This window comes from Trachypithecus francoisi, unplaced genomic scaffold (genome assembly GCF_009764315.1).
Source record: "Trachypithecus francoisi isolate TF-2019V2 unplaced genomic scaffold, Tfra_2.0 Lachesis_group2, whole genome shotgun sequence".
NCBI classification, from domain to species: Eukaryota; Metazoa; Chordata; class Mammalia; order Primates; family Cercopithecidae; genus Trachypithecus; species Trachypithecus francoisi.
In genome coordinates this window covers 117,727,832-117,739,539 of record NW_022681465.1, presented here as the reverse complement: position 1 = coordinate 117,739,539, position 11,708 = coordinate 117,727,832, and positions in this window count along the sequence as shown.

The window sequence follows — 11,708 nt, the reverse complement described above, 5'->3', positions numbered from 1 at the left end:
CTTCCTACAATGGACATTTTAAACATATATGAAAGAAGAGAGGGCCAGATGCGGTGGCTCACACCTGTAATCCCAGCACTTTGGGAGGCTGAGGCTGGCAGATTACCTGAGGTCAGGAGTTCAAAACCAGCCTGACTAACAAAGAGAAACCCCATCTCTACTAAAAATACAAAATTAGCCAGGCGTAGTGGTGCATGCCTGTAATCCCAGCTACTTGGGAGGCTGAGGCAGGAGAATCACTTGAACCTGGGAGGCAGAGGTCGCGGTGAGCTGAGATCATGCCATGGCACTCCAGCCTGGGCAGCAAGAGTGAAACTCTGTTTCAAAAAAAAAAAAAAAAAGATTAGCACAATAATGAATGCTCCTATACCATCACCCACAATATACATAGGCCAGCCTTTTTTCATCTCTTATTCTTTCCTTAGGATCTGTCTATCTGCCCCCTACTAGCTTATTGTAAAGCAGTTCCTAGACATTATACTTTAGGATGGGTCTCTGTGAGATAAAGGTTCTTTTTTTAAAAAAAACATAAACATAATTGTAGTATAGCTCTTAACATTTTTTAGCAGTTCCTTAATATCATCCAATGGCCAGTCAATATTCACATTGATTCCATTAGTTCACATATATCTTTATATATAATTTGTTTGAATCCAGATCCAAAGAAGGGCCACACATTGCATTTGGTTGGTATGATTTTTTCTTTTTCTTTTTTCTATTTTGAGACAGGGTCTGGGTCTGTTGCCGAGGCTGAAGTGCAGCGGCACAATCATGGCTCGGCTCACTGCAATCTCTGCCTCCTGGGCTCAAGCAATCCTCCCAACTCAGCCTCCGGAGTAGCTGGAACTGCAGACCATGTGCCACCATGCTAGCTAATTTTTGTAGTTTTTGTAGAGACAAGTTCTCACCATGTTGCCCAGGACTGGTCTCAAACACCTGAGCTCAAGCGATCCTCCTGCCTCAGCCTCCCAGAGTGCTAGGATTACAGGCAAGAGCCACCACACCAGGGTGATATAATTTTCAAGTCCCTTTTAATGTATACTAGTTTGCTTCCTGCTTTTACTTCTCTTGCCGTTAGTTTATTGAAGAAAGCAACTTATTTGTACTGTCAAATGTCCTGCATTTTGGATTTGGCTGATTACATCCCTGTGGTATCATTTCACGTGTTTCTCTAGCCCTGTGTTAGTGTTTTTAGGAATACCTAAGTTTTAGACTTATTTGATGTATTACAATCCATGCTAGCCATTATGTTCTCTGATGTTTGCATTGTGTTTCTTTGGCCAGTGGGAATCCCATCGAGTTGGTTCCTGTGTCCTGTTGAGGAGGTGCCAGTGGAGTGGTAATGCCCTTACTTTTTGGTATGACAAGATGTTCAGACTCAATCTGTGCATTTGCTGCCTCAGACCTGGAATCAGCCGTTTCTCTAAGGAGCTTCCTTTCCTCTTAGTGGAAAATTATATTGCAAAACCATAATCTGGGTGCTGCAAGTGCTCTTGACTACAGGGCTGGCCATAACTTCTAGGCCTTTTCATTACTCAGAGCTGGGAAATGATTTTGTTTTGTTTTGTTTCAAAAATAAAATTACATCCCGGATTTAAACTGATGTTTTCAATTTAAATTTAAGATTACAGATTTTTCACTTATCTTCTTTCTCTTATACTTGTACTTCTTTTCTTTGATGCTAAAAATCTATCTTGGTTTCTAATGACACTAACATAATTAATATTTGACTTACTGTACGATATATATTTATTTGTTTTAAAACTGTAATTCTGGTAATTTTACTAACAGATAAATGATCATGCCGTCCCTAAGGAATACCATAGACAAATCTGGAGTATGGAGTATTCTGTATGAACAAAGCACCTGGTTTCTGCCATAAGCCAATGACATAAAAAACAAGGATGAGGGAGAGTACTTTTCTAGATTAAAGGGACTTGAGAAACCTAGTGACCAACTATGACATGTGAACTATTTGAAGTCTAATTCAGAAAACCAACTGTAAAAAGACTTTTCAAAGAAAATTGGGGTGTGATTACGGACAGGCTGATAGATGATGCCGAGAAAATATCGCTAATTTTTTAGGTATGATAAAGGCATTTTGTTTATGTAAGAAAGTGCAATACATTCCATAGAGACATACTGAGCCATGCATGGTGACATAGCAGGAAATCTGGAGATTGCTTTAAGATATTCTGGCAAAGAAAAAAGTAAAACAAAAAAGGATGGATGAATAAGTGTGGCAAACCATTGATAATTATTGAATCTGGGTGGTGGGTATAGAGGGCTTCATTATACTGCTTTTTCTACTTTTGAGGATGCTTGAAACTTCTTACAGTATAGTTTGAAGTGAGGTTACAGTCACCAAAACAGCATGGTACTGGTACCAAAACAGAGATACAGACCAATGGAACAGAACAGAGCCCTCAGAAATAATACCACACATCTGCAACCATCTGATCTTTGACAAACCTGAAAAAAACAAGAAATGGGGAAAGGATTCCCTATTTAATAAATGGTGCTGAGAAAACTGGCTAGCCATATATAGAAAGCTGAAACTGGATCCCTTCCTTACACCTTATACAAAAATTAATTCAAGAGGGATTAAAGACTTAAATGTTAGATGTAAAACCATAAAAACTCTAGAAGAAAACCTAGGCAATACCATTCAGGACATAGGCATGGGCAAGGACTTCATGTCCAAAACACCAAAAGTAATGGCAACAAAGGCCAAAATTGACAAATGGGATCTAATTAAACTAAAGAGCTTCTGCACAGCAAAAGAAACTACCATCAGGGTGAACAGGCAACCTACAGAATGGGAGAAAATTTTTGCAATCTACTCATCTGACAAAGGGCTAATATCCAGAATCTACAAAGAACTCAAACAAATTTACAAGAAAAAACAAACAACCCCATCAAAAAGTGGGCAAAGGATATGAACAGACACTTCTCAAAAGAAGACATTTATGCAGCCAACAGACACATGAAAAAAAGCTCATCATCACTGGCCACCAGAGAAATGCAAATCAAAACCACAATGAGATACCATCTCACATCTGTTAGAATGGTGATCATTAAAAAGTCAGGAAACAACAGATGCTGGAGAGGATGTGGAGAAATAGGAACACTTTTACACTGTTGGCGGGACTGTAAACTAGTTCAACCATTGTGGAAGACAGTGTGGTGATTCCTCAAGGATCTAGAACTAGAAATACCATTTGACCCAGCCATCCCATTACTGGGTATATACCCATAGATTATAAATAATGCTGCTACAAAGAAACATGCACATGTATGTTTATTGCAGCACTATTCACAATAGCAAAGACTTGGAACCAACCCAAATGTCCATCAGTGACAGACTGGATTAATAAAATGTGGCACATATACACCATGGAATACTACACAGCCATAAAAAAGGATGAGTTCATGTCCTTTGTAAGAACATGGATGAAGCTGGAAAACATCCCTCTCAGCAAACTATCGCAAGGACAAAAAACCAGGCACCACATTTTCTCAAGCATAGGTGAGAATTAAACAATGAGAACACTTGGACACAGGAAGGGGAACCTCACACACCGGGGCCTGTCTTGGGGTGGGGGGAGTGGTGAGGGATATCATTAGGAGATACACCTAATGTAAATGACTAGTTAGTGGGTGCAGCACACCAACATGGCACATGTATACATATGTAACAAACCTGCACGTTGTGCACATGTACCCTAGAACTTAAAGTATAATGAAAAAAAATGGGTAGAACAACCTGAAAAAAAGAAACTTCTTATAATAAAGATAAATAGTCTTTCTATGACCTCATGGCTCAGTGTGAAAAATCCAACCTCTGGACCCTATTGGATCTTCTTATCCAATTCAATCCTACTCTTCCAGGTTTACCTGTGAATGCTGTCACTCATGCACACTGCACAGCTGTAGTGAATGACTTGTGTAACATGATTGTCCTTGCTGCTGTGCTTACACTGTTTCCTCTACTTACGGGTCCTCTCCACCCATTATTCCGAGAAGAATCCCCCCAGAGAGATGGTTAAAAACACTGATTATAGTAATTACCATTAATTGAGTGTTTACACTTGGCAATGGAATGCGCTGGGTAATGATTCATGTTCTTTTTTTTTTTTTTTTTTTCTTTTGAGATAGAGTCTTGCTCTGTCACCCAAGCTGGAGTGCAGTGGTGCAATCTCAGCTCACTGCAACCTCCACCTCCCAGGCTCAAGCAATTCTTGTGCCTCAGCATCCCAAGTAGCTGGGACTACAGGCATGTGCCACTATGCCCAGTTAATTTTTTTTGTATTTTTTGTTAGAGACGGGGTTTCATCATGTTGGCCAGGCTGGTGTCAAACTCCTGGCCTCAAGTGATCTGTCCACCTTGGCCTCCCACAGTGCTGGGATTACAGGGGTAAGCCCCCACACCCATCCAATATTCATTTTTAAACAATCCTGAGATATACCTGAGAAAAAGAGGAAACCAGATCAAAGAGGTGAAGTAATTTGCTCATAGTGCAATTCATTCTGAGGCATACTATGCCTTTTGTTTGTTTGCTTGTTTGTTAAACTGTATCCGTGGTTGTCACATTTTAGAGTTGCATGAGGTCATCTGGAACAGTTATTTTCACATGCAGATTCATGAGGCGCACCTCCTAATCTTGACTTTTTTCAGCTGCACTTGAGCCCTGAAGCTGATTGTTTCACCAGGGTGTCAAGAGGGTGCTGCGACTTGTGGTCTTTAAGCTGCACTTTGAGAAGCACTGCACTACAGCATGCTGTAACCTCCTTTCATCCTTTCTGTCACCACCTGCAGATCCCTAGGTCCTATTAATGAGATCATATATATGAAATGATTTTGTGTATCTTCTATCACCTTGAATATGGAAGGCATTATATCGCCTGACATGGTTACAATGGAAACATCTTAATATTTCAAACTTGGATTACAAAATGCGACCTGGGAAAGAGAATTCATTAATGTCATCAACAAATATATTGAGTGCCTGTGTGTTTTGTGCCAAAGATTCATGTACCTGAATTGAAATGCACCTATCATCATTGGGAAGAAATGTTTTACCTGCCTTTGCCTTCCACTCCAGATGTTTTATGGGGTAGGCTGAATTTTCACAAGCAGAAATGACATTAAGTATTTTCAGGAGGCAAAGAAATAACAAAAATGACATTATTTCCAGTGAAATTCTCTGTATTTTCAGGAGGCAAAGAAATAACAGAAGCTACAAAAAAAGTGAGAAATTTGTGTCAAAAATGGCTCCCATACAGTTTGGAGGCTCCTCAAAAAACTAAAAATAGAGCTCCCATATGGTCCAGCAATCCCACTGCTGGGTATATACCCCAAAGAAAGAAAATCAGTATACCTAAGAGATATCTGCACCCCCATGTTTATTGCAGAGCTGTTCACAATAGCCAACATTTGGAAGCAACCTAAGTGTTCATCAACAGATGAATGGATAAAGAAAATGTAAGACATACACACAATGGAGTACTATTCAAACATAAAAAGAATAAGATCCTGTCATTTCCAATAACATGGATGAAACTGGAGATCATTGTGTTAAGTGAAATAAGCCAGGCACAGAAAGACAAACATCACATGTTCTCACTTATCTGTGAGATCTAAAATCAAAACAATTGAACTGATGAACATAGAGAGTAGCAGGATGGTTACCAGAGTCTGGGAAAGGAAGCTGGGGGGTGGAGAGGGGAGATGTGAGGATGGTTGATGGGTAGATAAAAATATAAAATTAGAATGAGTAAGACATGCTATTTGATTGCACAACAGGGTGACTATAGTCAACAATAATTTAATTGTACATTTAAAAATAACTAAAAGAGTGAAATTGGATTATTTGTAACACAAAGAACAAACGCTTGAGGAGATGGATACCCCATTCTCCATGACGTGGTTATTTCATATTGCATGCCTGTATCAAAACACCTCACGTGCCCCACAAATATGTACCCCTATTATATACCCACAAAAATTAAAAATAAGAAAATCCTAAAAAGTGACTCCAGTGTCTAAGGAAATATTTCTGGAAATAATTTGTGCATATGTAAATGCAATTGGGGACTAGTCTGACCAACATGGTGAAACCCTGTCTCTACTAAAAGTACAAAAATTAGCCAGGGGTGGTGACATGTGCCTGTAATCCCAGCTACTTGGGAGGCTGAGGCAGGAGTATTGTTTGAACCTGGGAGGTGGAGGCTACAGTGAGCCAAGATCGTTCCACTGCACTCCAGCCTGGGCAGCAAAGTGAGACTCCGTCTCAAAAAAATTAAAAATAAAAATAAATAAATGCAATTGGAATAAATAATTGGGGTTTTTTTTCAGTACTCACATAGTCAATAGACTTTCAGTCAAAATTTTTACAAAAATCTGTATAGGATTTATGCAGTATGAAAAAGGGAATCCAACAGCAAAAAAACTTTGCTTAGAAACTCATTCAGAGATGCCTCTCATTTAGTTGAATATGAACTTTTTTTTTTTTTTTTATGGATTATCTCTCTGTCACTCAGGCTGGAGTGCAGTGGCATGATCTCGATTCACTGCAACTTCCACCTCCTGGGTTCAAGCGATTCTCCTGCCATCTGAGTAGCTGGGACTACAGGCAAAAGCCACTATCCCTGGCTAATTTTTGTATTTTTGGTAGAGACAGGGTTTCACCTTGTTGGCCAGGCTGGTCTCAAACTCCTGACCTCAAGTAATCTGCTTACCTCAGCCTCCCACAGTGCTGGGATTACAGGTGTGAGCCACCGTGCCCAGCCAAATATGGACTATTTAGAATGGGAAAAACTTTTATCCAAATTTCCAAAAGTCCTGGTGAAAATGGAAGCAGCAAAGAGCATTGTGTTAAGTTGGCTGGGGTTGCTGAAGAGGAAGAAAAAGTAGGAAAATGGTGTGGAAAAAGGGAACGACGTATCTGTTAAGGAACTCTTATCTAGAATATATAAATAACTATTATAAGTCAATAAAAACACGGCCGAGTGCAGTGACTCACGCCTGTAATTCCAGCACTTTGGGAGGCTGAAGTGGGTGGATCACAAGGTCAAGAGATCGAGACCATCCTGGCCAACACGGTGAAACCCTGTCTGTACTAAAAATACAAAAATTAGTTGGGCGTGGTGGCGCCCACCTGTAGTCCCAGCAACTTTGGAGGTTGAGGCAGGAGAATCACTTGAACCTGGGAGGCAGAGGTTGCAGCAAGCCGAGATTGTACCACTGCACTCCAGCCTGGCGACAGAGCAAGACTCTATCTCAAAACAACAACAACAAAAACCAAATAACCCAATGAAAAATCGACAAAGGATCTGAGTAGACATTCCTCCAGAGATGATATACAAAAGGCCAATAGACACTGAAAAGATGCTCAGCTTCCTGAGCCATCTGGGAAAGGCAAATCAAAACCACAATGAGACAGCCCTTCATGCATACACTAGCAGGGCTACAGTCAAAAATACAGATGGTAACAAAAGATGATGAGCACCTGGAGAAACCAAAACCCTCACATGTTGCTGGTAGGAATGTAAATATTGTGAAAGGAAAATAGTCCAGAAGTAACAAGAGTTATCGTGTGAGGCAGCAATTCTACCTGTAGGTATATACCTAAAAGAAATGAAAACGTGTCCACAGAAAAAACGTCTCCATGAATTTTCACAACAGCATTATTCCTAGTAACCAAGAAGTGGAAACAACCCAAATGTCATCAAGTGATGGATGGGTAAATAAAATGTGGTATGTCCATGCAATGCAGTATTCTTCAGCAACAAAAAGGAATGAAGCACTGACCCATTGCTACAATGCGGATGAACCTGGAAACCCTTGTGTTAAGTGCAAGAAGTGAGTCACAAGGGACCATGTATTATATATGTCCAGAATAGGAAGCCTCTAGAGATGAAAATAGGTTAGCGATTGTCCGTGGCTCAGCAGGATAGAGGACTGGAGGGTGAGGGTGTATAGGAGTGAGGTTTCTTTGGGGTAATGAAAATATGCTAAAATTGAATGTAGTGATGGATGCAGAAGCCTGTCAATCTACTAAGGTCACTGCATCATACGCTTTAGGTGGGTGAATTGTATGGCATGTGGATTATGTCTCAATAAAGCTGTTAACAAAAAAGGACCATATCAAAAAATACAAAAGATATTATTGCTACTATAATACATGGGACAAAAATACCCATTACTTTAAGATCTTATTTTCACTATGAGGCGTGAAAATGAGAGAGAGAAAAAATATGTAAATATGTTTAATACCTATGCACCAAGCTTTATATTATTCTTATTTAACACTGCGAGCTGGCAAGGCAAGTATTTTCTAATTTTACAGATTACTTCAAAGAAGCAGGTCAGTTGTATCCTTAAGTGGCAGAGCACAGACTTAAACAACGTTTGTCTGTCTACAAAGTAAATATTTTTTCAATTACATCATTTGGTCTCTATTACTGCTAATTTCATAGTTTTATTTCAATAATGGAGCTAAATGTAAAACAGAGCCTTTATTCTATTTGTGTTAGTTTTACTTTTAAAAAATTATATAAAAATGGGCCGGGCTCGGTAGCTCACGCCTGTAATCCCAGCACTTTGGGAGGCCAAAGCAGGCAGATCATTTGAGGTCAGGAGTTCAAGACCAGCCTGGCCAACATGGTGAAATCCTGCCTCTACTAAAAATACAAAAATTAGCTGGGCATGGTGACTTGTGCCTGTAATCCCAGCTACTCGGGAGACTGAGACAGGAGAATCGCTTGAACTCGGGAGGTGGAGGTCACAGTGAGCTGAGATTGCATCATTGCACTCTACCCTGCCTAGATGACACAGCAAGACTCAATCTCAAATATATACATATATTTGAGATACACACACACACAGAGAGAGAGAGAGAGAGAGAGAGTCAAATATATATATATATATGTCCTAAACTTCTACCAGTTGACTCGGAGCACATTTTTTATCCATTTAGAAGATAAAATTAAAAGTATATGCATATGTAATCTGGTGCAGTGGCTCATGTCTGTAATCCCAGCACTTTGGGAGGCCGAGGCAGGTGGATCACTTGAGGTTAGGAGTTCAAGACCAGCTGGGCCAACATGGTGAAAACCCATCTCTACTAAAAATACAAAAATTAACTGGGTGATGTGACTCATGCCTGTAATCCCAGCTACTTGGGAGGCCAAGGCAGGAGAATCGCTTGAACCCAGGAGGCAGAGGTTGCAGTAAGCTGAGATCACACCACTGCACTCCAGCCTGGGCAACAAGAGGGAGATTCTGTCAAGAAAAAAAAAAAAAAAACAGTATATGCATATGCATATATTTTAATATATATACTAAAATTTCTTTCTGAAAAATAATGTAATATCATTGTTACATAGCTCAGTTTTGTCTTAGGTGATACAGCATCTTGGAAAATTGACTTTGTTATTACCCAGGGTAAAATAATCAAGACATCTTTAATATAGCTATGTGAATCATCTTGCCCACTTTTTAAATTATTTACTTGTTGTAGTCAACATAGCAATTGATACTATCTAACACTGTATAATTATTTCATGGCTGATGGGGTCCTATAAAGGTTGATAGATTTTATAAATTTTATATTCCATGGCTTCTATTTCTTAAGTATTTTTTTCATTTATAGCAATCTCAGGACATAAGAATGTGTTCAGTCAATTTAACATTAGTTTTTATTTTTGTCCTGAGAAAGCAGAAATATCAGTGCCAAAGGTACACAGTAAAAAAACAGAAATCACATAAATTCCCCCTTTCAAGGGCAAAACTGCTGCACACGGCCCTTGGACATATTAACTTGTCCACATCAAATCAAAAACAAATGGGATAAGAAATAAAAAGTGGACTAGTGTGAAATTGTTGCTTGTCAACATTAGGGAGTACGTTTTATATCAAGAAACTCATAAAGAATGGACGATAGCTTGGCTCTCCTGTTGTTTTTTTTTTTTTTTTTTTTTTTTTTTTTGAGACGGAGTGTCGCTGTGTCGCCCAGGCTGGAGTGCAGTGGCGCGATCTCGGCTCACTGCAAGCTCCGCCTCCCGGGTTCCCGCCATTCTCCCGTCTCAGCCTCCCGAGTAGCTGGGACTACAGGCGCCCGCAACCGCGCCCGGCTAGTTTTTTTTTTGTTTTGTTTTTTTTTTTGTTTGTTTGTTTTTGTTTTTTTATTATACTTTAAGTTCTAGGGTACATGTGCATGACATGGGGTTTCACCGTGTTAGCCAGGAGGGTCTCGATCTCCTGACCTCGTGATCCGCCCGCCTCGGCCTCCCAAAGTGCTGGGATTACAGGCTTGAGCCACCGCGCCCGGCCGGCTCTCCTGTTTAACCATCAAAAGTTTTGTTGCAGCTGGTGCTAAAAGCTCCCAATATTTGGAAATAGTTTTTCCCTTCTCTTTTGGGGGTGTTTTTGATTGCTAACAATAGTAGCTTCTTCTTGGGCTTAAATGAATCAAATCTATTTGTTTTGATCCTGAATTGCCCACAAATCAATTACATATTCTTGACTAAGGGGAACTCTGATACTGACTCAATTTTTCCAGCTAATGTCACATATTAATCAGGAAGGCTGGCCCTTTAACTTCCCTGCATGTTGCAAACATAATATACTCACAATAGCCTGTGCCAAATCACTCATGATAAATCTACCTGTCTCGTCTACAAAAGGTCTCACAGACTTTCCATATCCCCAGCATGACCAAAGTTCAAATTCAATCCATCATATTATATGCCAAAACCCCAAAGAAAATCACACCCGATGGACTGTTAAACCGTATTAGGTTTGTATTATTTAGCTCAAGAACATTGAATCAGATTTAAGTAAAGTGCAGCCTTGAAAGTATTTTAATGGATCTTGGCTTGTTGCTGCTAAGTGTGTGTGTATATACGTATACACACATATACATAAATACGTATACACACACATATGTATATATATGTATACACACACATACATAAAACGTTGTGTTAAAATAAGTATAAATTATTTCATATGAATGCAGGAAAATCATAATTGTGTTGGTAAATTGGTCATTTTGCAAAGCATGTGAATTCAGACCATTACAGGAAGGTATTAACATACTATAAATTAACAGAGTAATGGTTAACTATGCTTCTGTAAACGTGACTTTTTAAAGGCTTGTCAGAAAATTCTGAAGGAATCCTACTCACGGAATTCATTTTCCTCTACGTTAACTTCAAATAGTGCTATAATATCCATGTAGAAATAAGAGTGTAGAGCAGGTAACCAAATTGAGGTTCCACACTCCAGAATAATTGATACTATTAGTCCTTTACACCCATATTCTCAGCTCAAGAAACTCACAAATGACACTGAGGAGTTGTGAATAAATAATTAGAAGTGATGTAGAAGATTTGAAAACTAGCTTTGATGACTTCAAATATGATACTAGAAGAGGTACCCTATTAAATTAGTTTTCTTTAAAAACTAAAATAAAGTGGACACTGGAAGGAAAACTTAGTCTTATAGTCATTAATAATAATTATAATGACAGGCCAGGCACAGTGGCTCACGCCTGTAATCCCAGCACTTTGGGATCACTTGAGCCAGGAGTTCAAGACAACATGATGAAACCCCATTTCTACCAAAAATACAAAAATATTAACTGGGCATGGTGGTGCACGCCTGTTAGTCCCAGCTACTTGCGAGGCTGAGGCAGGAGGAT